The sequence below is a fragment of the Alligator mississippiensis genome, chromosome 2 (assembly GCF_030867095.1).
Source record: "Alligator mississippiensis isolate rAllMis1 chromosome 2, rAllMis1, whole genome shotgun sequence".
NCBI classification, from domain to species: Eukaryota; Metazoa; Chordata; order Crocodylia; family Alligatoridae; genus Alligator; species Alligator mississippiensis.
Window position 1 is genome coordinate 6,566,813 of NC_081825.1, and position 27,851 is coordinate 6,594,663.

Sequence of the window (27,851 nt, forward strand, 5' to 3'; positions counted from 1 at the left end):
GGCGTAGGCAAAGGTAGTTGTGTCACAAGGGGAAGCAGCCACTTTGTCCAGGGTCGGGAGGGATTTGACTTGCTTCAATCACGACGAGTTTTAGCACACGTAACACTGACAGCCTAGCTGCGAGATCCTGAGTAGCAGCAATTTCGCCTGCGCGCCTTTGGAAACTGCTACAAATGCATGATTATCTTTCCCCAGATGGTGACCGAGAGGTGAAAGGCTGCTTAGTTTTTATAGTAAAGAACATGCATAAATGGTCCATAGCACAGCTGTCAAACTTACCCAGCAGCATCCTCCCTGTCCCTGAGCAGCAATGGAGCTGCTAATACAGGTCTTAACCTCGCATCTCCCTTCTCATCTGGTGTCAACAATGCAGCTCTATAGCTGGAAATTTGGCAGCAAGCCTCAGCTCTCCAGGAGCTCCTTGGGCTACAACGGGCCTGCGGGCCATATCTTTGACACCCCTGCTCTATAGTAACTTCATGTGTCAAGCTTATGAAGGGCTTGGGAATGGAAGGAAAGTCCTTTATCCCCAGGCCTGATCTTTAGCACAAGACTTTTCTTTATGCCTTCTTGCAACAGCAGCATCATGGTATCCTGTTTTTCATAGTTTCATAGTTTCATAGGCATTAGGGCTGGAAGGGACCTCGGAAGATCATCGAGTCCAGCCCCCCGCCCAAAGGGCAGGACGTCAGCTGGGGTCATAGGATCCCAGCAAGATAAGCATCCAGTTTCATCTTGAAGGTGTTCAATGAAGGCGCTTGAACAACCTCCGGCGGCAGGCTGTTCCAGACCTTGGGGGCTCGGACAGTAAAGAAATTCTTCCTTATGTCCAGCCTGAAACAATCTTGTAGTAGTTTGTGACCATTCGACCTCGTCATCCCTTGGGGCGCTCTGGTGAACAAATGTTCCCCCAGATACTGGTGGTCACCCCTGATAAACTTGTAGGTGGCCATCAGATCACCCTGAGCCTGCGCTTTTCCAGGCTAAAGAGCCCCAGGGCTCTCAGCCTGTCATCGTAGGGTCTGCTTCCCTGACCTCTGATCATGCGCGTGGCTCTTCTCTGGACTCTCTCAAGCTTCTCCACATCCTTTTTGAATTGTGGAGCCCAAAACTGAACACAGTACTCCAGCTGCGGCCTCACTGAGGCTGAGTACAAGGGGAGAATGACGTCCCGGGATTTGCTTGAGAAGCATCTATGGATGCAAGCCAGCGTTTTGGTCGCTTTACTAGCCGCAGCATCGCACTGCAGGCTCATGTTCATCTTGTGGTCAATGATGACCCCCAAGTCTCTTTCTTCCATAGTGCTAGCCAACATAGCACTGCCGAGCCTGTAAGGATGCTGCGGGTTTTTTTTCCCAAGGTGGAGAACCTTGCGTTTATCAGCGTTGAACACCATCAGATTCTCATCCACCTACTTGCTGAGCCTGTCCAGGTCAGCCTGGATCACCCGCCTGTCTTCTGGTGTGGATGCTTTGCCCCAAAGTTTGGTGTCATCGGCGAACTTGGCCAGTCCGCTTCTGACTCCAGTGTCCACATCATTAATGAAGATGTTGAACAGTATGGGTCCAAGGACAGAGCCCTGGGGGACCCCACTGGTCACAGGACACCACGATGAGTGACTTCCATCAATTACTACCCTCTGGGTCCGACCCCGGAGCCAATTTTCCAGCCAGTGGATCGTGGGGGACCCAAGGCGACAATTGGCCAGTTTCTCCAAGAGACGATCATGGGACACCAGATCGAAGGCTTTTTTGAAGTCAAGCTATATGACATCAATCTCATCTCCCTTGTCCAGGTGATAGGTCACCTGGTCGTAGAAGGAAATGAGATTGGTCAAGCAAGACCTACCCGCAACAAACCCGTGCTGGCTATCCCTTAAGATGTTGGCGTCGGCCAGTCCATTAAGGATGGCCTCCTTAATAAACTTTTCTAAGATCTTCCCCGGGATAGAAGTCAGGCTGATGGGCCTATAGTTAGCCGGATCCACTTTCCTCCCTTTCTTGAAGATAGGCACCACGTTGGCCTTCTTCCAGTCTTCGGGCATTACACCAGAGCGCCAAGAGTTTTCAAAGATCCGCGCTAGAGGCTGGGCTATGATGCTCGCCAGCTCCTCGAGTACCCTGGGGTGAAGATTGTCAGGGCCGGCTGACTTGAAGGTATCCAGCTTCTCAAGATGTTCCTTCACAAAGTCAGCATTAATGGAAGGCAGGGGATCACCCTCACCTGGACTTCCCAGCCCAGTAGCAGGCATGGGCGTCCCGTGGGGCTGATGAAAGACCAACGCAAAGTACCTGTTTAATAGGTTGGCTTTTTCCTGGGCGTCAGTTGTCAGTTGCCCCATCTGGTTCAGCAGGGGTCCAACGTTGCCCCTGCTTTTCCTCCGGCTCTCCACATATCTGAAAAAGGACTTTTTATTGTCCTTGATGCTCAAAGCTAGCTGGAGTTCAGTTGCAGCCTTGGCTTTCCTGGTCAGCTCCCTACAGGACCGGACCAGTGCAGAATAATCCTCTTTGGAGGTGACTCCCATCCTCCATCCTTTGTAGGCCTTTCTTTTTAGCCTCAGGAGGTCTGCTAGGTCCCTGGAGAGCCACGGGGGCTGCTGTGCCCTCTTGCTGCCTTTCCTCCGAGATGGAATAGACTTAGTTTGTGCATTGAGGATCGCTCCCTTGAGGAGCAACCACTCTTCTTGAACTCCCCTCTCCCTGCGGTCACGGTCCCTTAGGGCCTTGCTGACAAGCCTCCTAAGCTTGTCAAATTCGGCTTTCCTGAAGTCAAGGACTTGCGTGTTGCTGACCGACTTGCCAGCTTTTCGGCGGATGGTGAAGGTGATCAGCTCGTGGTCGCTGTCACCCAGCATCCCATCGATCACTAGGTCGCCGACTAGGTCCTCCCCAGTAGCCAGCACCAGGTCGAGCAGCGCTTTGCCTCTCGTTGGCCCATAGACTTCTTGAGTCAGGTAGAGGTCATCCATGCACGAGAGGAAGCTCTGCGACCGCTCAGATTTTGCTGAGCTATCCTCCCACGAGATGTCTGGGTAATTGAAGTCACCCATGACAACCATGGTCCTGGAGCAAGCTGCCTCAGCCAGTTCCTGGGCAAACTCCTGGTCTAGCTCAGGACTTTTCATAGTGTGTCACTGCACTGCTTATCACACAGTGAATCATCTGGTTTTGTTTACTGTTCAGGAGGAGGGAAAGCATGTGCTCAGCCAGTTAGGCTAATAAATAAATGACAGGGCTCTAGAGGGGACAGGCCAGCGGGGAAAACCACACTGGATTTGGAAGCAGCAGTCAGATGTGCTTTGAAGAAACATGCACTTATGAATTTTTACTGCCTGACATCCTCCCTGCCTGCAGAGTCATGCCCCAAGTATGCAAGCTTTTATCAGCTCAACCAAGGAACAAAAACTTGTGCTGATTTCAAGTCCCCCATGTAATTTGACATGATTTGAATGAGCAACACATCTGCAGCACTGTCGAGGCTCTTGGAGCATGGACAGCTGCAAAGCTTCCTTTTCCAAATGGTCCCTTTCATGTATGAGCGTCCCTGCTAGCAAATTTATCTCAAGGCACAAGCAGTAGTTCCACTAAGCACTCAGCTTCAGCGAGGCCAAGAGTTTGCTCCACATAATTGAGCCATTGAGATCAGACAAGATTAACCCAACTTCCTGCCCACCCACAAATCCAGCATTGCCCAAAGAGTGACTGAATTGCACAGTATTTTCCTCTTGAGCATCAGATACGAACTTAAGGCTGTATAGCTAGCAGATGGGAAAACCATTTGATAGGAATGTCCTATGTACTCTAACAGAACATTATATCTTTTCTATGTGTTTTCTGAACTGTTCAACATTTCATATTTAATAGACTTGGGGGTCATCATTGACCACAAGATGAACATGAGCCTGCAATGCGATGCTGCGGCTAGTAAAGCAACCAAAACGCTGGCTTGCATCCATAGATGCTTCTCAAGCAAATCCCAGGACGTCGTTCTCCCCTTGTACTCGGCCTTAGTGAGGCCGCAGCTGGAGTACTGCGTCCAGTTTTGGGCTCCACAATTCAAAAAGGATGTGGAGAAGCTTGAGAGAGTGCAGAGAAGAGCCACGCGCATGATCAGAGGTCAGGGAAGCAGACCCTACGATGACAGGCTGAGAGCCCTGGGGCTCTTTAGCCTGGAAAAGCGCAGGCTCAGGGGTGATCTGATGGCCACCTACAAGTTTATCAGGGGTGACCACCAGTATCTGGGGGAACGTTTGTTCACCAGAGCGCCCCAAAGGATGACGAGGTCGAATGGTCATAAACTACTACAAGGCCATTTCAGGCTGGACATAAGGAAGTATTTCTTTACTGTCCGAGCCCCCAAGGTCTGGAACAGCCTGCCGCCGGAGGTGGTTCAAGCGCCTTCATTGAACACCTTCACGATGAAACTGGATGCTTATCTTGCTGGGATCCTATGACCCCAGCTGACTTCCTGCCCTTTGGGCGGGGGGCTGGACTCGATGATCTTCCGAGGTCCCTTCCAGCCCTAATGTCTATGAAATCTATAATATGAGAAGCAAGGATGGTTGTGGATGATCTTGTGTATTGGACCAATTGCAAGGACCTCTTATGAGATTCAGTAAGACTAAATGCAAAGTCCTGCACTTAGGAAGGAGCAATCCCATGCACCGGGACAGGCTCAGGGCTGGCTGGGTAGGCAGCAGCTCTGCAGAAAAGCACCTGGGGGTGACAGCAGACAGGATATGAGCCAGCAGTGTGCCCTTGGTGCCAAGAAGGCGTACGGCATCCTGGGCTGCATCAGTAGGAGCGTTGCCAGCAGATCAAGGGCAGAGATTCTACCCCTCCATTTTGTACTGGGGAGGCCACATCTGGAGCCCTGTGTCCAGTTGTGGGCCCCCCAGTACAGAAAGGATGTGGACACATTGGAGAGAGTCCAGCGAAGGGCAGTGAAAATGGTTAGGGGACTGGGGGACAGGACTGGTGAGGAGAGGCTGAGGGAACTGGTCTGATTTAGTCTGGGGAAGAGAAAACTGATGGGGATTGAATAGCAGCCTTCACCTCCCTGCAGGGGGGCTGCAAAGAGGATGGAGCTGGGCTGGTCTCAGTGGGGACAGACGACAGGACAAGGAGCAATGGGCTCAAGCTGCAGCAAGGCAAGTTGAGGTTGGCTATTAGGAAAAACTTTCTCACTAGGAGAGTAGTAAAGCACTGGAACAGGATCCTCAGAGAGGTGGGGCAATCTTCATCCTTGGAGGTTTTTAAGACCCAGGTAGACAAAGCCTTGGCTGGGATGATGTAGTTGGGGCTGGTCCTGCTTGGAGCAGGGGGCTGGACTAGATGTGACCTCCTGAGGTGCCTTCCACCCCCATTTTCTATGATCCTATGATTGAGTAGGACATAGATGAGCTTGTGAGTACCATGGTACCCTTCCTCAGGACCCAGAAGCTCATGTTTGTTCCTCCCAACCATGCAATTAGCTCAATAAAGAGATCGCTCACAAAAACCTTTGCCTTTTGTATCTTTCCTGGACTATCACAACTACAACATCACCATAGCATTACCTTAATGTCTAATAAAGATTTTATATTCCAACTATACAATGTTTCAAGAAAACCAGAGACCCACAGAGAAGACCAAATTGTGAACAAACCATTCTTTCTTTGCCCTTTGTTTCTTTTTGTCTCTTTATGATTGCAAGAGGAGTTCAATGCCAGGCCGAACCTTTGGGTGACGGCGAGAAAGTGGCCTGGCTTGGAGCACAGACTTCTGGCCCAGCTTCTGGGTCATTTATGAAGGTGTAAATGAAAAATAACTCTATGTTCTGCAGCAGCAGAACAACTACTGTGCAATATAAAGTTGGCTTTCATTCAGATCGTCCTTGTACTATAAATAAAAGCAAAGGGAGAGTGGGGATCTTGCTAAAGAATACTGGATGTATCCTACAGCGTTTATGAAGTGGTGCATTTCTCAAAGTTTTCTGTGACTTGAAAGAAGAGCTCCCTGGTGAATGATCTTTTGTTGTGGTGTTATTAGATCATTCCCTGCCAACCTGAGGTTGTTCCCTATGGTATATTTTCATGTTGTCTCTAGTTCTTTATAACCCATTTTAATGACCCTGTGCCAGAGGTTCCCTTGGGAGCCTATTTCACGGCATAAATGATCCTATTCAAACATATAATACTAAAATTAGGAAACTAATCAAGTCATTTCTGAGCACCAGTGCTTTAGATGAAGAGAGAAGCCCAGAGACGGTGGATGCTGCTTCACGCTCTGAGAGACCACTCCTTGCACTCTTTCTTTCTGCAATCCTCCTGTTTGAGACCTTCATAACCTCCTTCCACTTTCTCTCAGCTCCTAGCCTCCATGATGCTCCCGCTCTGTAACTAGCAACATCATGTCTTTAGCTACCCAAGAAGCCCACAGACTCAGCACCCTGCAGGTACCACCTCGGCGCTGGATCTGAGTCTTGATGGCACAGGGACGGTTCTCAGTAGAAATAGACTCTCATGGGTATCACTGGAGGAAGTCATAGAAACATAGAAAATGAGGGTTGGAAGGGACCTCAGGAGGTCACATCTAGTCCAACCCCCCTGCTCCAGGCAGGACCAGCCCCAACTACATCATCCCACCCAAGACTTTGTCGAGCTGTGTCTTCAACACCTCCAAGGATGGAGAGTCCACCGCCTCTCTGGGGAGCCTGTTCCATTGCTTCACCACCCTCCTCGTGAGATTTCTTTCCCTAATATCCAACCTTGACTTCCCTTGTTGCAACTTGAGCCCATTGCTCCTTCTGTCATCTGCCCCCACGGAGAGCGCAAAGAGCCACTAGGTCCTTAATAGTGAGATTCATTCGAGCGCATGCAGCTTCCCAGGCACCTTTCACACCTGGGCAGTCTCACTGCAGGGTTCCCAATAAAACCCCTGGCTCCCTGACCCACCCTTGTAGTCCCCCAACACCAACCCTTCTATACTGCAAGGGACCCAGCACGATGTACGTGTAGCTTGTTGTATGAGTTGGTATCAGAAAGGGCTACTTTAACATGACATTTTATACCGGAGACCGCTGACCGGATGGTGCCAATTGTTCTTCCTGGCCCATACGTCGTCCCAGGCCATCCAAAATCTGGCAGCGAGGCCTTGACTGACGACAGCTGAACGGAGCTGGCTTCCCCAGAGCCCCATTGTCACGGCCAGGATGACAGGAGAAAGATCCCTGTATGCCTCAGTCACCAGCTGTCACTCGGAGACATGCAAGGAGCCTATCCGCTGAGAAAGCAGGGACCCTTTTCACACAGTCACACTTGTGACCACAGCCATGCTATGAACAGAGGCTCATTATTGTTTGCATTGATGCCTTGGCTCCCTGGGGATGCTGGCTGGAGGCAAAGCAAGAAGGGCTTTGTGAACCCATATGAAAAGGTCCTTATGAGCTGTAGTTGAATGGGTGGGATGTGTTTGGTGCAGTCGTCGCTGAAGGGAGCACGATGCGCTAGGAGGCACTCTTCCCTCGGAGTCAGCAGCAATCAATTCCCTCGCACAACGGGCTGGCGGAGGGGACCCTTGTTCAGAGACCATGTAAAACAGTAGCCTGCCCATGGGTATGATAATTGTTCCAGAGGCAAGAGGGTGATTTGTTACCTAATTCCTCTGTAAAATATCCGGGCATCCTTCATATGCACAGAGCAGGGCTTGAAAAGTAAATGATAAATGTAATGAGCAGCGCTCGAGCACCGAAAGGGCCAGCTCCGAGCTTCCTCTTGGCTGGAAGAAGCTGTCTGAGAGTTGCGGGAACCGGGCCTAATCACCAGCCTAGCACACTAACCCGTCACAAACAGGTGTTTTCTGAAGTCATAGTTGAATTTCAGAGCCAGGTTTCATGTCCATCAAGGCCAAAACCCCGTGAGGAGCCGCAAGCTGTCCGAGGTGCGTGCGGCTTGGAGCTGGATGAACCGTTCTTCTCTCTCCTTCTGCAGCTTCTCTCTACATTAAAAGGTTTTTCTTCATGTCTAAATCTCCCTTGTTGCAAGTATAGCTGCTTGCCCTTGAGAACAACTCACCATCCTCTTTACAGCCACCTCCTTTGTATTAGAGACTATTAACCGATTCCTCATCTTCGACTAAAAAAATCTCCATTCTTCTACACTGTCCTGAGCGGTCCCATTTTCTAGGCTTCTGATCCATTTTTTGTTGCTCTGCTCTGGCCTCTTTCCAATTTCCTCGCACCTTCCTTAAAGTGAAGCACCCAGAACTGTTTTCAGGATATTTTCATGCAAGGGTCTATACTCCAGAGACACGAAAGCTGCCAAGCGAAGTTCTCGAAAGTCAGAGAACTCCAGCTTTGCCTCCGCGCCTTGTGTGGATGCATGACGATGCTGTCTTTAATCACTTGCTGTCTTTAATCAGATGCAGTTTAACCCCCGTAGGACCTGACCTCATTAGCATTCTGCTCTCGCTATGTGTGCTGCCTACGCTTGAGGGAAATTGTTGTTCTGCTTAGTAATTCCCTACCCCGGATACACGCCTGTGCTTTGGGAGTGCCCGTCTTCAGGAGCACCTCCACTTCCCTTCTCAAGATACAATGCACAAGGCTACCTGCCTTTCTCCAGCTCCCCGCTCCACTTGGGTTCCCCCTTCTCCTGCAGCTGGATCGCCGTTCCCCACGGCTAGCGCTTGTTCCCCTGAAACTCACTGCTGACTTGCAGACTTTCCCTGTCTGCCCCCACCTCTCTTCTCATTCCTTCTGTTTTAATGCAGGGATGTACAGCTGGTGTTGGGCTGTTGGTGCTTCAGCTGCTCCTGCCGTGATAGATCAGGGGGGTTGCTGCAGCCAGGCATGGATACAGCCAACCTTTTCAGCTTGCAGCTTGGAGCAGATGAACAAAAAGTATTAAAGCAGCACGGTAGAGTCAGCGAGTCAAAGTCCTGCTATTCTTCTCCCCCATCCCCTGTCCTCCTCGCTTCATGCTTTGGGAGTTTGATGTGGATTTGAATAAACAGCTGCACCTACCAATCAATAGGGAAGCTATTTGCAGAGATGAATCAATGCTGTGCAGCCTGTCTGCAAAACATCATTTAAATCCACACAAGTGTAATTTTGGAAACCATTGAAACGGAAAGGGCAGAGGCTTGATTTCTAGGCTGTTGAGCGACTCAACACAGAGGTGGATGTCATCAGGGCTTTGAACAGGAGCTAACTTACTCATTGCTGTGCTAGGGATGGGGATCAAGGGTGGCTGCTGGACCCCGTGGAAACCGATGTTTGTTGATAATGAGATTATCCTGTGTGGTTTGCACCCGTAGTGAGGGGCCGTGATCCCTGAATGAAGTTTGCTCTTTGGTGAGGGGCTGTGATCCCTGAATGAAGTTTGCTCTTTGTAAGTGGGTAAGTGCTACCAGTCAGCAAATGTTAATAGCCTTGTGAGGCAAGTCGTTGTCTTATAGGCTAGGAAACTAGAGCACAGAGATTTGGACCCAGGTCTGTACAAGTGGCAGCAGTCACCTAGGGCCCCATTTCTTTTTTTAGAGCTACTTCCCCTGAGGCTGTTGAGACCCAAGTGAAAGCCCTGGATACAAGGCCTTGCGTGAAGCAGCAAAGTATTTGATTCAGATTCGGCCGATTTGGAGGGACAGTGATTCGATTCAGTGATTCGAGTCGCTGTCCTGATTCGATTCGGCTGCATCGGATCTGAAGATACAGCGCCAATTCGGAGATTAAACAGGCAGCAATCCTTGAGGATGCTGAACACAGCTGCCTCCAGCTGGTAAGTCTGTTGTGGTGGGCAGAGGGGGGAGGGAAGGGGCATGGATAAACGCCCCCACAGCGAGGGAGGGATTGGGGCTGGGACAAGCTTCCCAGCTGGGGCAAAGTGGAGGGTGCGGGACTGGGGGAGCGGGGTGGTGAATGCGGGATGCAGGTACTGCAGCACTGGGAGTGGGCCCTATGCCCTGCTGCTGCTTGTCCAGCTGGGGCGGGGGAGGCGGGGTGCGATGCAGGCGCGGCTTGCTCCGGGCAGAAGGCGCTGGCAGCTTGTCCCAGCCCCAATCCCTCCCTGGCTGTGGGGGAATTGATCTGCCTCCTCCCTGCACCCCTTTCCTGCCCCCTCCACCCACCACAACAGACTTACCAGCTGAAGGCAGCTACGTCCAGTGCGGTCATTTGTGCGCGGCAAAATTTTAAATCACGTGCAGCCACGCAGTTTTGGGGGAACCTTGCTGTAGCGCACCCGAATGGCAGAGCCCAGCTCAGGGGCATAGATGTTAGGGTCGGAAAAGGTCAAGTGCTCCAGGTGAGGTTTGAACTCACAACCTTGGCATCACTTCGCCAGTACTGCCTTATAAGTACCACGTGCTAACCCATTGCACCACTGGAGCTTCTTTTTAAAAAAGGAAGTCCTTTGCATATGGCAACACGGTCATTCCCCTAAGGACCATAACACAGGAACTAAAACCAACCCCCACTGATCGACACTAATGTTAGCAAACTTTAAACGGATGAAAAAGCTGCAAATGGACTCTTAGGTCATACCAACCAATGTGTGGGATGTATTGATTCATTAACAATACACAATTAGTAGCAAAGCATAATCTTATGGGACGGGCTTGTCTGCTGCGAGAGAAAGCTGGCTAGGCTTGCAGTCTCCGTCAGCAGAGGTCCTCCAGCTGGTTCAGCAGGTATTGCATAGAGATCCAAGGTTGGCACCCAATCCTTTGGTTTTTATACCCTTTCCTTGATCACATTTGCTCCGCACGCTTCAGCTGTGCCCCAAACTCAACCAATCAGATGTCAGAAACCGTTATCTTAATCCTTTTGCAAATACCAAATTGTTATCTCATCCCTGGGCTCTTCTTGGCTATCTCTGGAGATGCTGATTCATGTTTGCTCAAGTCTTATTCAGGCCTGTGCAGCTGATTAGGGGCAGTTGGTTAATAAGCCAAGTATGCTGAGGCCACCGATACTGGTGTCAGCTGCACCTTATCACATAGGCTGGTGCCAGCCAAATTTTGCTGATTTTATCTTTACACGAAGAGTTGGTGGAATGGCCCCGATCTGGGTACTTCACTTCAATTACTTGTCAGCGATGCCTAGGAAACCTGTAGTGGGGAAGCAAACTAGTCTTTGGAGGTGAGAGAGCAGGCAGTGCTGTGACGGGACCTGGTGGAGAACCCAGCCAACTTAGCAGCCGCCACTCTAGGGTAGACATCTCCCGGAGAAAACCCCTGAATTCACATCCACCACTGCAGAAGATCTGCTAGTGAAGGGGTTGCAATTAAGCATCCAGCCTAGACATGCAGAAGACCCTTTTTCTACCATCAATAGTGTACTCACCCCACTATTGAGGCCACCATCAAAAATTCCCCATTCACTGTGGACTCTGGTACCAACCATTTTCTGTTCTCCCCATCCTGTGTTGCATGATAGCCCCACGGAGTTGCTCCGCTGTGAATATGTGGTGCGTCCTGGTAGCAGAGATGATTTTTGCTCTGAAGAGTCATTCCACTCACACGTGAGATCTCCTCTATCGTGTTTTCTCCCTTACCAGCTGCCTGCTGCTTTGGTCTTTTCCTTCACTACAAGGAAGAGAGTAATTGTCACTATTTATGTTATTTGTAAAGAATAAATGTTGTGGAAGGTGATGGTTTAGCCAAATCCAGAAGGGACCAGACAAAAGTTTGGAGGAAAGGAGTGGAGGGCCTGGCTTTGAATCAAAACTTCCTGGTCCTTAAATGCTGGAGGCTGCAAGTGCGAGAGGAACCGAGGAAAAAACCCTGATGAAATCCTGCCTTTCAGCATCCGCTCTATGCACCAGGAGACTGGGCAAGAGGGACCGAGGGTCTGGCTCAGTAAATGGCACTTCTTATGTTCTCAGATGTGCTTTTGAAGGTTTTTCAGGCCTCGTTGCCAAATAATTGAGTGGTTGTTCCTCTGACCGGGGCTGTTCCACATCCTCCTAGTGTCTATCAATGGTGGCTGGTCTTAGTTTGTGTGTTATGCGAGAAATTAACTGAATTTGTTCTCTCTCTCCCCACAGCACAGAAATGCATCACCCAAATATTCAAGGTTTTTTAACAGTATCTATCAGTAGAGCATTTAAGTGCTTTCCAGGGCTAGGGACCTGTGGGGCATGGTGGATTGCAAGGCAACCTTTCAGCCTTCTCCATCTCCTAGTTGTAGAAAGCTCTCTTTGGGATGTACTTGCTTGTTCTTACCCCTCTCCCACATCATTATGGTGAAGAATCTCTGCCTGGGAGGAAGGTCTTGAATTGTGCCCTCAAAATATTCAGAGTCTGGGGTCATCCAGCACCTGGCTGCTACTTCCACAGCCCAATTCTCTTAATTAATTAGAGCTGGGAGAATTTTTCAATTTTTTTTTTGGCAAGCAGTAAATTTATTGCTGGCCTTCTGGATGTGATGTTTATAGGTGAGGGAATGATCTAATGCGACTCCTGGGTAAGTTGGGGTATGCTTATGGGGAAGGATGCGATTGCCTACTCTGATATTCAGCGTGCTCTTGGTTCGATGATTGTCCAGGCGGAAGAGTGAGGATGCTGATTTATTGATGCTCAATTTTAAGTGCCACTTGTGGAGATGGTCGGCAATGAGCTTCATGTCAGCACTCGGTGTCCTTTCCACTTCTGTCACGTCTGTCCCTTGGGCTATGTGGGAAGTCTGAGGTATGCACGTTGAAGAGTATCGATGATCCTTGGGGGACTCCATGCTTCGGGGTTCATACTCGACTTTGTTCTTCTTGGCTACGAGTGAGTTTGAATGGTCTGCTGGAGATCATGTTCATGGTGAAAGCATGTAGCTTGTGGTCAGGCCTCACAAGGCGCAGTTTTTATTTGAGGTCCTGGTGCCATGCAATATCAGAGGTGGCCGTGAGATCGATCAAGACCACGCCTGTTTTCTGCCTCATTTCAAATCTGTTTCCTGTGTCAGATGTAAATAATGTAACGGGTCAGCGGTACATCAGTTTTTCCCCAAAAGCCAGCTTGTTCTTTCGGGTGGTGCATTATTAACTGCGGCACAGGCAAAGGCACCAAAAAATGACATTGCCCCGTGTCAGCAAACTCCACCACGAAAATACTGTGCAATAACAGCAAGCACAGTACGCCAGGCAAGCAGCACACAGACATGATTCAACACCTGACTCAGATCAACTTAAATCACCCAATGTCAACCTTAATTTAACCGCCCCCATCCCTGACAATGAGTTCATTACAGCTATTAAAGTGAGTAAGACTGGCGAGGACCAGATAAGCCAGCCCCAACTCAGACCCACCGTGGCTTCAGGAATCCAGGTATAAATGTCTAGAAAGTAACAGGCTGCCAAAAACTTGGAGAAAAGCTGACATCATTGCTATTCTGAAACCTAATAAACCACCCGAGGAGCCAAAGAGCTCCTGACCCAGCTCATTGCTTTGCGCTACCTACAAACCCATGGGGCGCATCATCTTGAACAGAATAGAGATCGTTGCACCCCAAAACACAAGCCGGCTTTCCGAAAAAAGCGGCGTACCACGAGTTGCTCACCACACTGCTCCCTTAAGACACCAAATATTTAATTGGTCATGCAAAGTGGACTGATATCAGCTGAGAGCAAACTATCCCAGAGCCGCTTCTAGCCTGGCAGGTTGGGGGCTCTCCAGGGAAGTGAGAGATGTAGATTTAAAGTCCCCTGGGACAGTGATACCGAGTGTCCTGCTTCCCAAGGTGGGCACACACAAAACACTACGCTGTTGTGTAAAAGGCAGACCCCACCGTCAATCTGGCTCTTTATTTCCTTCTCTTTTCGAAAAAGTGCCCCAAATATGGTGCCAGTCGAATGGAAACGTCCGCGTTGAACTGAGCAGAATGCTTGTGTCTTTCGTTCGGGTGAGAGAGAGAGAGAGAAAAAACCCAACAAAATCTTACATTTGGTTTGATTGGAGCTGATTTGCTTTCTCCCTTGGTTTGGTAACTGAAAACTGTATCCAAGATATAAGCGCTAAAGAGAAGAAAGATTGCAGGGCCCGCGTGGGAGGGATGGGTAAGGCTAGGAGTCTGGTGATACAAAAACACGCTGGTGAAACCTTAGTCTGAGGGGCATGAAATGTTTCCTGCCAGATGCACAGGGCAGCGGTGCAGTTTGCCTTGGAAGGAGATGAAGCCCTGTTATCTGGATCCCCTGAAAACACATCCCCTCGTGGGGACGACCCCATGCTCACAGGCAGAGAGACCGGCTGATCTCACCCTGTTGTTGTTTTTTTTTTCCCCATCTGTAATTTCTATGATTTTCACACATCCTCAAAAGTTGTAAGACTGGCTCTCAAAGCAAGGAGAAGTTGTTAGATTAATTGCTTTGAAAGCACAAAAGGAACAGAAAATGCCTGAAGGCACCAGGACTAATAATGTGTTATATTCATAAAGACTTTATATTTTATTACCGGCAGATGTATGAAGCTATTCTCTCTTCTTCTATAGCTCCTCTTCAAGGACGAGGAAGGCAGTTAAATTCCTACTCAAGGCGTGCAGATCAAAGGAGGATGTGAAATCCTTCAGGTGGGGTCAGCTCTTGTTGAGAAGAGTAACAAGTTTCCCATTAAGAAAGGCAACGTATTTTTATTGAATTTAGAGCTTATGAAAGATTCCACATTAATAACCTTAAAGCGAAGAATGAATTAGCTCCAGCCCTGATTTCTGAGAACATCCTCGTTCAGGAGGGCATTTAAGCCTCTGCTTAAACATGCGGTTAAAGCTTTCCCTGACCCGGGGCTGTCAGAGTGGTGGAAACAGCAATAATGCAGATTCATCTTGCACTGCAGGCACTGACCTATTTCCATGCTAAGAAAGACCATTATTTTCTTAGTCACTCTGTCTGACCTGAGTCAAAATGCAAGGCCTAGGAGGTCATTCAAGTTAGGAGGGGGAATTGGTGGTGGAGTCTGTTTTCTTTGATGAGTTTTTATTTCCAAGGAGATGCACATTCCCGCTGCTGTAAGATATGGAGGACTCGAGCAACCCGAAACAGTTGTCCTACTCACCAAACTAAGCTTGCCCTTCTCCCTTGGTTGGTTCAAGATTTCATCTCAGTCGGATGTTCTACCGAAACGTCCCTTCCTCGGCACCACCTGATCCCTGCCCAAAAAAGACCCAGCCAAATCCCCTCCAGCCAGAGTATTCAAATCCCTAAGCAGCCTTTATTTTTGGCAGAAACATGTGGTTCACTGGCTCTTGCATCATTTTTGACTGAAGGGTCGTGGTTACCTCTGCCAGTCTTGACAAAGTTTAATCCATCCTATAACATTTGGATTCATAAGAGGGTGTGCATGGGCAGTTACTGTGGAGCAGCTCCTCTGTGGTCGAGTCCTACCCCATTTTACCCCCACCCCTGCAACACGTTAGTAGACCTATCTTCTGAATAGGCCAAGTTGAGACCAATTCAGTGTCAATGGCCTATTCAGTCCTTGTCTTCTCTTGCCTCGTTAACTGGGAATAATTCATGGCTTAACTCATTCCTTCCTTGAGTTCTGCATGCATGGAGCATGGAGAGCTTTTTAAGACAATAAATTTAAACCCCAACAACAGCCCAGGGTCGTCAACTGACCCACAGCCAGTTCGAACACAGGGCCAGAGTCACACCTCTTGTAAACCAACCTTGTTTCATTCAGTACTAGAATAATTGACCAGAAATGGGAGTAGATGCTCCATCCCTAGAGATTTTGGGATGTTTTCCTAGCACATGTGCCCATGGAGCAGGCATGGACACTGGGGTGTTGCAGGGCACATGGTCGGTAGGAGGTCAGACTGGATGATCACAGTTGTCCCATCTGCTCTTAAAATGCATCATCAAAGCCAACAGCATTGCACCCATGTATATCAGCCAAGGAAATGACACACAGGCAACAATAAATACTTGAGATGGAGACAGTTCCAGCTCAGAGAAGCCAGAAATGATAGGAATAATGGAAAAAGCCAGACAGGACACATAGGAAATAACTGATTTTTTTCCTTTCCTCTCCCCTCCCACCCTTGATCCTATTCTTCTTGGTGGGAAGTAGAGGATAAGGCTTTCATAAGAAAGGACAAAAAAATGCAATGAGCAGCTACGATGAGCCAAAGCCCTCAGTGCAGTAGCAACAGTGATCAGTTTGCCATCATTTATTGCTCGCTGCCACCCCAAGGACAACAAATGCAGTTTTCCAAGTTCATTCTCCGTCTTAAAAGACTTAGGGACTTGTTCGATTTGAGGAGAAAAACAGCCACACTAATTAGTCTTGTTGTGTGGTGGTTTCTTTCCTGAGCAAGACTCTGTGGGAATGGCAACCCTTTGGTCTTGTGCCTGTGTCAAATAGCAGCTTGATAGTCATGGTCTGCAGGACCCACACACTCCTCAGCTGTCCACAGAGTCCAGAGATGGAGCAAAGGGCCAGGGCTCCATCTCCTTTACCATTTCCTTCAATCTAGTTAAGCTCCTTGTCTAGCCCGAAGAGAAAGTAGTTCTTTCTGGGACCCCTCTTATTGTCATAAGCTGACAAGAAGTCGTGTTCGTCTCACTGAAGGTTTGGACACACACCACATTCACACTGGTGTGATTTACACCAGTTTGGTGCACCTCTGCAAATAACAGAAGGACCTGGAGCCGACCAAAAGCTGCTGTTCCTGTGCTTCACTGTTGGGTGGAAGGGGAAGACAGTAATAGCCTGTTTGCCTTGACGCTACCCTGGAGTAAGATGCCAACACAACCTCTACACAGGTATAATTTACATGGTCATAGATTAACCCCTTTCAGGGATAATTCTGCACCAGATTGGGCAGAACCACACTGATGTAGGGGTTTATATTGTCTGTCTGCTTCTTGATCACACTGCTGGGACAGTCAGATATACATGTACTATGTGTCCAGGCCCTGAGACTACTTTCACGAAGGAGGACATGAGCAGAGGCTTGCAGTACCGTGACTGCATGCTTTTTCCAAGAAGCTGCATGTCCCAAATTACTGGTGATTCTGGATTAACCATTCAAGAACACCTTAGGAATTAGTCCTAAAGGCTAGGGACAAAAGTGGCACATAAACCAGTTTAAGTGATCAAAAACTGGTTTAAATCTGAAACAGAACAAAAGCTCAGTGCATATAAACCAGTTTTAAAATGGCTGAAACTGGTTTAAGATAAACTTGGCTGAATGTAGTATCAGACTTAACTGATTTGGGTTGAACCATTTATGAAACTTCTGTCCCAGACCCTTTCCTGGTTCAAGTTAAATCACAGCCCTCTAGCATCCCAGCATGCTTTCCAGCCTTGGGCCCAGCTGTGCTGTTTGGTCCAGCAGAGAAGGGTTGAGGGTAGAGGGAAAGAAGCAGAGGCTGTCCCCCCTCCGACCCCAGGCAAATGCTGTCAGGGGCCAGGGAGGGAGTTAAACCCCCTTTCCCTGAGTTAAACCCCCTGAGTACAGAGCTATCCTGCCCTGCTAAACTTACTAAAAGCTACTGCTGGCTGCGACTGTGGACTACAAAGCCCAGAGTCACCTCCTAGCAAGAAGAGGAAGTGATGAGCACCCCTGCAGAGTCCTGTGGCTGTGATGCTGGACTGGAAATCCCAGAGACCTTGGGGGCAGCAGGAAGAGGAAGTGTCGAAAGCTGTGCTCTAGTGCCTCCTAGCTTCTGGCCTGGGCCACTGCAGGCTGCGTTTCCTGAATCAAAGGTAAATATGTGTCCAGTTGTTTCTCAGTTTAATCTTTGCAGCTTAGACTAACCTGCAAAGAATGAGTCGATTCAGCCTTGGGCTTTTTGACTGTCTGTACTTAGCCAAAGAGGTTAGGTTTATGCAGCAGTAGAGCTTTATGAACCACCGGAAGGAAAGAGGAATGCATCCCCCTACACTCAGTTGTTGGCTACAAATGTCCAACTCGGGATCCTTAAAATTCTGGTTTATTAGGCAGATTGAAACACTGTAATGAAGTTAAATCATAAACCTTGGGGCTGGTCCCCCCCCCCCACACACACACAGAGTAGCTAGCTACAAGAGTCAGGTATACCTATCCCACAGGCACTGGAGTCTGCCGTCAAGGCTTCTTTCAGCGTGGTGTTATTTTCCAGAAGTGGGTCACTGGCTGGTCCTTCTGGCTGGACAGGTCGGGTGCTGGTCAAGTTGGAGATCAAGAAAGCGCCACTGAGGGTCACTTTTCACTGCTTTTTTATCTGTCCTTGGCAGACTTTCGTGACTCCCCAGTTTTCAGGTTTGCCCAATCCAGGGGTCGTTGACCCTTGTGGGACTTCCTCCTCAGTGGCTGCTAGATGGCATCTGTCAGCCCCAGGGGTCATCTGCATGTACGTGCAGGTTTGGGAGTCCGTTGATGAATTTTGAATAGGGCTCTGGGAGCAACCGATCTGGAGATATTCAGCCCAAAAGTTGGTCCCCGGCGTTGATTAACTCAGACTGGGACTTCTAGCCCTTGAACAGTGACGTTTAGAGATTTCCTGGTTGCCTACATTGTCTTCTATTGATTTCTTCCATTGTTGATCTGCAGTTTTCCTAGGTGTTAATTGCTGCCTGCTACTGTGTTACGCATTCAGTCACTGATTCACTCGCTCTTTTAGAGGCCTGCCTGATACAGGGAAGCGGCAGTTTGACTCCTGCCCTTGTTAACATTGTTACAATGTATAGTTTACTTCTGAAACTAAACACATTTATAGTTGAAAGTTGAAAGGTGAGGAGTATAAAATATAAGCTACAAGAGTAATGCCATGGCGCACAAATAGATAAAAATACCAAAATACAAGGGGAGATACAAAATGCACACATACAAATTTTAAAACACAATTCCTTATCTTAAAGTGAAAGAAAGAGGAAGGAAGAAAAGGTAGAAGAGGAAAAACATATCCAAGGAGGGGAGAGCAACTTCAGGCAAGAGGAAAAGGGGGCTTTCTGCTACACAGTTTAGTGCCAGCTCTCCCTCTTGGGCAAATCTTTTACTGCTGAAAGTAGAAGGGCTAGGAGGACAGGCCATACCCTCAGCTAGTATAAAACAATGTAGTTCATTGACTTCAGTGGACTTTCCCCAGTGTAGCCCAAGGTGAGGATTCAGTCCTATACGTTCTGAGTATCACTGCTTTTGCTCCATCACACCAAGCCTGGTGTTCCCGAGCTGGAATACAGCCATGAAGCAGTTTAGTATCCTCCAAGATAACATGTAGTAAAGCTCTTGTTGCTGCTGATTCCTCTTGGCTTCTCCAGGGGTAGCTCTTTGACCTCCCCAGGCAGTTTTCTTCTCTACTGCCAGTATCTTTCAACACCTCCTCCTCCCACAGTGAGAGCAAATCATCAAGCAAAGAAAAAACCATGGCCTTAAATATTACATGTCTGGGCAGTGCAAACAAAATGAACAGGGGATATTAGTGGTAAATGTCCTCTTTGTGAGGGGGGATAAACTAACTAATGTATGATACGTGGCACTGCTTGTTACCATGGGGATGTTTTGCTCGCCTGCATTCAGATGCTTGATAATGGTCTAAATTAAACCCTGAAGAAAGGAACTTTGGTCTCCCAAAGGGCCTGTGCATTATAGAAATGATGGGTCAAACAAAGGTGTCCTGTTACACTTCTCTTGGGCTGTCCTGATGAAGACTGAATATGAGATCTAGCTGAGTGAGTTGAGGCAACTCTACCATCTTACTAGGAAAAAGGCATAACCTAGTGTTTGGATTGAAGTCATCCAATTCTCCACCACTCTGCATGTCCAATCCATCCCTATTTCCCTATCAAGTCACAGACATTTCCTTTATTAAATACAGTCATCATTTTCAACCTTCTTCTCCTGAGCTAATGTCTGGTCTCCATCATGTGTGTCCTGGTGATTTGCACAGGACACTGTGTAAGATTAATTTGCTTGGGGCACCTGAGGATAAATTTTTCTCTCCCACCAATATAACGGGAGAGCAAATACTTCTGAAATCAATGGAGGCATAAAGCATTTCAGAGCCCTGGCTTATTGCTAGGGCTGTGATCTTAGGCCTCAGTCCAGCAATTGTGCTATCAAGCTCCCTGCTGAAATGAAGCATGTGTTTGCTGACCAGGGATGGACAGATGAATGGGAATCACAAAGTGTTTTGGTGGCCAGGAGGTGGAAAAGCTTGCACAATTGCAGCCAAAGTTATTACTCATCAGGGGACGCAGAGAGGTGTTCCAACAGAGAGGCCAACCCCAGCGCCTTTGCTAAATTAGAAAAAGCATTGGCATGGAAATAAGCCGCATTTTGCTGGGCGGTGGGTGGAAGAGAGCTGGGCTTTTCCCAATAATTTGTCTAGTTGGGAGGGAGAGATACTGTAGCACTGGAGAAAAGGCAGTGGGTGGGTCTGGTTGGCTCTGGTTACAGCTGCATCTAAAGAGAAACAATCTTGCTGGTGATGCGTGGGGTGGCTCTCGTTGTGAACAGCTGCCTACTTGGCTTTTAAATAATATAAACAAGGCTTCAGTGACAGATACCATCATTAGCAATCCGCCCAGACTGCAAAATCATGCTGCAAAGCAGGCACGCTGGTGCTGCTCGAGCTGGGCTGGCATCTGCCTTCGAGCTTCCATTCCAGGCAGCTGTAGGCAGCCAAATGCAGAAGACAGCTTTTAAAGCTCATCAATTAGATCATCAATCGAAGCCTGTTTGCACTAAGATTTTCCATGCCAGGTGAATGATGATAATCCCTCTCAGTGCTTCCATGTTCCTGGCAGGACAAGCACGAGTCTATTGTTAATATTAGGGGCCAGTTGTTAATAGATTAGGGGCCCAGTGTGCTGGGTGTTGGATAAAACACATAGCAGAAGATAGATCAGGCCCCAAAGATCTTAAAAATAAAGGGCAGCTGAAAGGGAGCACGGTTATGCCCATTTTCCAGGTGGAGATCCAAACCATGGCCTCAACCAGGCTGAGAACACAGTTAAGTGAAGCAAAGGAAAAACAGATGAGAAAACCTCATGGCTTACTGTGACAGGATGTCACTTTAAGAGGAGAGAAGGGGGTGGGGCTTGAGGTGTATATAAGCCCAGGGCCAAGGTAGGGAGGCAGTCTTTTCCAGGCAGCTGACAGGGAAGGAGCGCCTGAGCAGGCTGCTGTGAGAGTGATTCTGGCTCTCCCCAAGTATGTCTTAGGACTGGGAGTGCAACCTTAGAGCTGGCAGAGCAGCCAGCATGCAGCCTCAGGGCTGGGGAATGTCTGGTGGTTTGTGGAAGGGACTAAGTGGGGGTAAGGAAGTCCAGGCTGGCCCAGAGAGAGAGGGGCCAGAGGGTTCAGAGAGAAAGCCGAGGGCCGGAGGAGTAGGTAGGGTCAGGTTGCCTTTAGGGCCAGGAAAGGTCAGAGGCCAAGAAGGGACACAGCTGGAGACTGGTTGGGCTGGAGAGCCCAGGGGTCTCAACTGGCCCAGGAGCAGGGCCAGGGTCTAAGGAGAAGGATCGAAGGCCAAGAGGGCCACAGCTGGAGGTCATGGGGGCCAGAGTGCCCAGAGGGGGACTGGTGTAAGGATGAACAGAGCCAGGGCCCTGCAGCCTGGAGGGGTGGTTACAATTTGATTAGTATGTGTGACATCTGTGAGGCATGGGCACGTGGAGGACGGAGCCCACATCATTCACCCTTAAGGCAATGAACATGGACACTAGGGCTGCGCGAAATTTCGCCGGCCATTTCATTCCGACACTGTTTCGACCAATTTTGAGGTGAAAACAGCAAAATCAGAATGAAATAAAGGTCGTCGAAATAGCCTTGAAAAAAAACGAGGCTGGTCAAAACGTTTCGAAAGTCAAAACATTTTGACCGGAGGCTGGGAATGGGAAGTCAGTCCAGCTGGGGGTAGGAGGCAGCCCAGATGTAGTGTGGGGCACGGGAAATCAGCCCAGCTGGGCTGACTCTGCCCCTGGCTTGATTTAGCACTGGGGATGGGAAGTCAGCCCAGCTGTGTCAAAAACAGTGTCAAAACAGCCTTTCTGTTTCGACAGAACAGGACGGAACAGCTATTTCGACTCAAAATGAAATTCAAGATGAAACTCTGTTCCCTTGAACCACTGAAACTCAAGGCGAAATGGAACGGTGCTGTTTCACACAGCCCTAATGGACACCTGTGTTCATGAGTGTGAGACCAGGCTTGCGGAAGCCTGGGGCAGCTTCCCTTTTTTCTAAAAGATAAATACATCAAGGCTGGCAGGCGAGTGGAAGTGGGGATTGTTCAAACAGAGCAAAGTTGGATGAGGGCTCAGGGGGCTCAGGGGGCTCCAGGGGCATCACAGCCGTGCCTGAGGCTGGACTCCATTACACTCACACACTTGCTGCCTCTCCCTCTTCCTGTGACATCTTTGACCTCATAATTGCTGCCTTGGGTTCAAAGAGCTCTTCGTCCAATGGAAAATAGCATATTTTCTCACATACAATATGTCCTGGAATGAAGAAAAAAAAATCTTTTCTGTAATAAGTAATTGAGTTGCAGCAGTGGGGCCCCACGTGTTCTGCCAACACCGGTTGGGCCAGTCTCCATGGAAACCCTGGTCCCGCACTGTCACTGTGCCACTGCTCTGGGTTCTCCATGGAAACTAGCCACAGTGACATGGGAAGGGGCTGCTGGGAAATGGAGTCCACCGTGGGCCTGATCTGGCCCATGGGCTTGATCTGGCCTGTGGGCCAAAGTTTGCCCGCCCCTGCTCTAGAAGTTTGGCTGACATTTTTGGGAAACGTTCCAGGCAGCTCATTCCTTTGGTACGATACCTGCTGAAAGGGAGCACCACAGGGAGCAGGGAGCTGTTTAAAAATTCAGGGGAGTCCATGGATATTTTAGTTAGAATTCACCCTGTGCCCCCCTGTGCAAAATATGAGCTGTGAGTCCTCTCCTTCCTACTCGTCTCCCTAGGCTATAGCTCTTACCCACACTCTGTTTGTACAACACCTGACATAATGAGGAGACAGGGCAGCCTGTCTCCTTAAGAGGGGGCAGCCAGCCCTGTTGAGTAGGTGTAGATGTGGGGAGGCTCTTGATCAGGGAGTGGCTCACTAGGAGCTTAAAAAACCCAGAGAGGAGAGCAGCAGATGGGGGGAAATGGAGGGAGTAGTCGCGAGCCAGAGGCAGGTGGTGAGCTGAACCGCTGGCTGAGCAAGGACCGCAGCCCCAGGAGACCCCCTCCTGGTGTCTGGGACAGAACAAGAGGGTTTTGTTTGCTTGTTCAGTTTCTTTAAAGACTGTTTCATTGGTGCAGACTGGCTGAGAAGCTCATCAGGGATCAAGAGCCCACCTGAAGAAGCCCACAGGCAAGGCAACCTTCTTTCAGGGTCTCACATCCTAAGCAGGGCTTCAGAGGGCTTCTTCAATAGACCTCTTTCATCATCACTGCCTGTCTAGTGAGGAGGTAGTTGCAACATAGCTAAGGCATCTTCCAAAGGCTCTAGGGGCATGGGTGGGAGCCCTGTTTGAGACTCATGCTATAGGATGACCCCAGTTGACCTAGTTATGTGAGAATACCTGGTCATTCAGGTGAGCGAGTCGAAGGCAGGTGGATGTGATACTGAACCCATTGTTCCTTGTGTGCTGTTGGCTCCAGGAACTGATGTGCCTTCACCACATTAGCCCGCGGTGCTCAAAGTACAGCCCACAGCCTGGATCTGGCCTGCAGAGCTCAGTCATCCAGCCAGCGTGGCTCCCCATGGATCTGGGAATTTGGCTGTGGGGAAGCAGTGGCAGCATTCATTGCCACAGCTTTGGGAGCCCTGTAGCTCTTCTAGTTCTTTCAGCTTTTCCTCATAAGCCATATCTCCCAGGCCTCTGATCATTTTTGTTGCCCTGCACTGGATTCTTTCCAACCTGCCCACGTTCTTGAAGTCTGGGGCCAAAAACTGGCAACAGAAATCCAGGTGAGGTTTCAGCAGTGCTGAATAAAAGAGTGGAAGAATCACTTCCCTTGATTAGCCAGTGACACTCCTGTTAATACAGCCCACTACACTGGTGGCTTTATTTATTTTTTATTGTTGCAACAAAAGCACACTGTTGGCTCATATTTGGCTTCCCATCCACCATAAAGCCCAGGGCTTTTTCTGCAGTACCGTAGGCTAGTTAATCATTCCCCAGTCTGTATTTTGTTGACATCTAAGCAGTTAGAAATCACTGTCTTTCTTCGGATACTTATATTCCTCAATTAAATGTGGCCAGCACAGGAAAGGAATGAAACCTGGACCCATACGGCCACCACAGCAGAGCCAGCAGCACTGAGATATGGCTTGGGAGATGGCCTTTGCAACAAACCCAATACACGTCCCATTGCTCCCTCAGCACGCATCATATGAGCTCGGTGCCCCCCACTACCCGGGAAAGGGCAAAGACGGGCTTGGCCAATTTCTTCTCAATGGACCTTTGGGCATCAATAACCAAAGACTCAGTGCTCCGGTCCCTTGGGAAATGGGTGTTGTTTGAATGGAGCATAATAGGATTAATGTTTTTACCTACTTGAAAAAAATCTAGGTGACTACATAAGAGAAATGTGTTTAAGTTGCAAAGTGAAGTGCTTGCACCAGAGCTCAGTCTTTTTCTAATGTTCAACCTTGGCTTTACAGTGTCTGTGCATGTCGAGACATACCTGAATGACATGATCACCCGTAGAATTGAAGCAAAAACAAATACACCTTCATTGGAAGGAGTTAAAAACAGTCTGCAGGGTTGTGAAATAGGAGCTTCGTTACCAGGAGCAGCTAACAGGCAACAGAATTGCAGGACAGAGGATAGCTTGATTGGTGGAATCTCAAGACCATTAAAAAAGGGGAGAGGGTCATTAACACCTGTGGGATGAAGTCTTTAGAAAGGATGAATAATGAACCATGAAGTCAGTTGACTCCCTCAGCACTGCCTGACTAGAAATGCTGCTACCACTGCCAGGCAATTGGTTGCAAATTTTGGGAGCAGCAGGAATTACAGGGGGGTGTGAATGCAGCACTGCGCTCCCCCTGGATCTGCCCCCGTCAACCTTGACACGGTCACAAGACATAAGACCCAAACCTGCCAGAAGTAAAGCAGGGGGACCATGGTGACCATTGTCATAGATGTCATAGATTTTTTAGGGTCAGAAGGGACCTCAGTAGATCCTTCTGCTGGAAAGGTTGTTAACATACACTCAAGAGATCCCAGGAAGTAGGTCATATCCCACCCTACAAAAGAAGGGAACCCCCCCCCCCCCACCATGTTCCATACCAGTTTGGCCGTGGGGTTAAATTCCTTCCTGACCCCAAATGTGGTGATTGGTCTGATCTTGAGCAGAGGCAAGACCCTCTAGCCAGGAAGCTCCAGGTTTTCAACCCAGCAGGAGCACTGGTGCAGCTCAGTCAAAGTCCCCAGCCTCGGCAGCAGCCAACACCCAACGCTTCTAAAGAAGGCTTCAAAACATCCTGACCCATGTCGCACAAGGCGGGCAAGAGGGCAACCAGCAAAGCCTAAAAGATTGGGAAATCCCAATAGGAGAACATAGGCATCACTATGCTGAGACTATCCCTGACCTGTGTCTGTCCAACCTCTTCTCAATCACCTCCAGTGATGGAGATTCCACAACGTCCCTAGACATCTAGTCCACTGCCTCCCTGCTCTAACAGTTTGAACCTAATGACACTTTCCACCAGATCCCTGCCTTCTTCAGGGCACAGGTCAAATGCAGGAAGGGATTAGATAATGCCTGCACACATGCCCATACATTTGGGCTTTCCTCATTTCCCATTGCATGAGTTTGCTTGCTTTGGATATAGTTTCTGCATGCAAAATGCAATAAGATGTTGCTTGAACCTTGTTTCTATGGGGCTGATGTGCTCAAGGATCTTTGTGTTGAATGTCTGTTCATTTGGACCCCTAACAGGCCTCCTCTGCACACACTTTGTACTCTTTTAGCCGTACTAGGATAGTCAAACCACTAAAACCACCTCAAGTGAAACCTGTCCTACCCACATACATGTGCTTTATATTAGCAATACAGCTGGTTACTGTTTGGAAAGGGAATTACACTGTTTTGGCATAAGACACTTGTATATTGGTATATCTACCAGCTTCCACATCAAGGACCACACTGACATAGCTCCATCTGCTCAAAAATAAAAGCATATTCCTATCCTCAATTGTTAAAGTGAAACACATGCTATTTGTAGACCAAGGCTATGTCTTAATACTTTTTACCTGCTTTTCACATCCTCTGTACAAAACAGTTTGGAAAGATAAGGCTGGCATTGCTGGAAACCATTAATCAGAATGAGCTGGGAATCGACCTGCCTTGAAATAAAAGACAAAAGCCTCCTTCCGTTTTTTTTTTCCATGTATCCCAGACCAATTTGACTGCCTCTGAGATTAGTGAAGTGATAGGCTCTCCAACTGCACCGTGCAGTATATCCAAAGAAAACCCCCATTTCATTAAGGCAGTCAGTGATAAGACACTTCTAGTTCAATAATGTATTCACTGCACTTTCTTCCTCAAGAGAAAATAAAATGATGGGGGGACAAAGAGGGGGGTTGAAGGGGAATGAAGGAATTTCATTTGTATGCGCAAAAGAGATGCTGCTTAGTCCACACAGGGAAGGTCTGGGATTTGCTTTTGTTTTACTAAGAAAAGAGAGACACTGCAATCAGGCTATGGGCTGATCTGGTCAGTCTGGGGCTCTGCACGCGCCACGTTGTTCTCTCATATCGCCCCTGATGCCTGACGTGGGGGAGATGAGGCAGGTGGCTGCCGTTTTTAACCTGAGCGCATTGCACCGGCTTGAAAACCAGAATGCAAAGCAAAATGAAAGAGGCAACATCTTTGTCTTTGAGATCTCACGAGCCGGTAGGAAGGTAGTCACCAAAGATGCGCTACAACTTGAGTGGAAGCCAGTCCTCGTGTGCCCGGCACGAGCAGGACAGATATTATGTGGGTTGGGGCTCTCTAGAGCATCCTGCTTCGGCGTAAGCGTGTCCATCCCTGACTGCGGTCTTGTTTTGGCCAGGATTGCAGTATCACCGGGTCGCACTGTTTCATCTCTTCATTAATGATTTGTGCTGCTCTGCAAAGGTGGATGGCACCGTTTTAGGCTTTACACCCAGGAGAGCTTAGACCAGCGGTTCTGAACCTTTTTCAGTCAACATACCTCTTGGTCTCAGAGTGAGACTTCACGTACCGCCTCTCAATGGCAAATTAATTGTCAAGACATGTTTTAGGCCCTTAGAAACTTCCATGCAAAGAAAAAAGGGAGAAGTTCACATTATTATGTGCTTCCAGAAGCTGGGCTTCAAAAACCACACTGAAGGCTAGATCTATTAGCCAACCATTTGCAAGAGCATTGGGTCCATTTGCAAGGACGAACAGGCTAAGTAGATTAGGAACAAGTAGAACGGGCAAGAGCTTGTGTCCTTTCATTGTCTCGCCTGCAGGTAATATGAATGAGCAAAAGCAAACCCCTTGATGACAGAAGAGAAATCTGACTTTTAGATGATTATGACCAAAATGAATTAGCATGGGAGGCAAGGTGGAAAGGATTTTGAGTAGGTCCCTCTCCCTCGAGTCATGGAAAGTGGCTGGTGGTGCGAGCTCTTTATTCAGAATTTGGATGCAACATGAAATGTTGCTTGTTAGTGCGACAGCTGGTGGGGACAGAGCAGTCGAGTGAATGATGAGCGTCCCAACCTGTCTGTCCTTCAGTCTGGGAGAAGGAATTTGGATTTCTGCACCTTCTCCTATCTCCATCCTGGAGAGGTGGCTTTAGTGCCAGAGCTGTAAATGAAGGGCCACCTTGCACCAGTAGTTAGCACAGATCTGCCTATGACAGTGGTCTGTTCTCCCAATCCCCTGCCTTCCCCTTTGGATCTTTTATTCCCAAATAATAACACACAGAAAGCACGGACTTTGTGA

General features: G+C 48.6%; 1 non-coding gene across 1 annotated transcript; it reads right to left on the reverse strand.

Moving 5' to 3' along the window:
- Positions 1-10,277: 10,277 nt before the first annotated feature.
- On the reverse strand, positions 10,278-10,370 carry TRNAI-UAU (transfer RNA isoleucine (anticodon UAU)). The gene is given in 2 exon segments: positions 10,278-10,313; positions 10,333-10,370. It is a non-coding gene; the product is annotated as a tRNA-Ile (tRNA).
- Between the last annotated feature and the right edge of the window lie 17,481 nt (positions 10,371-27,851).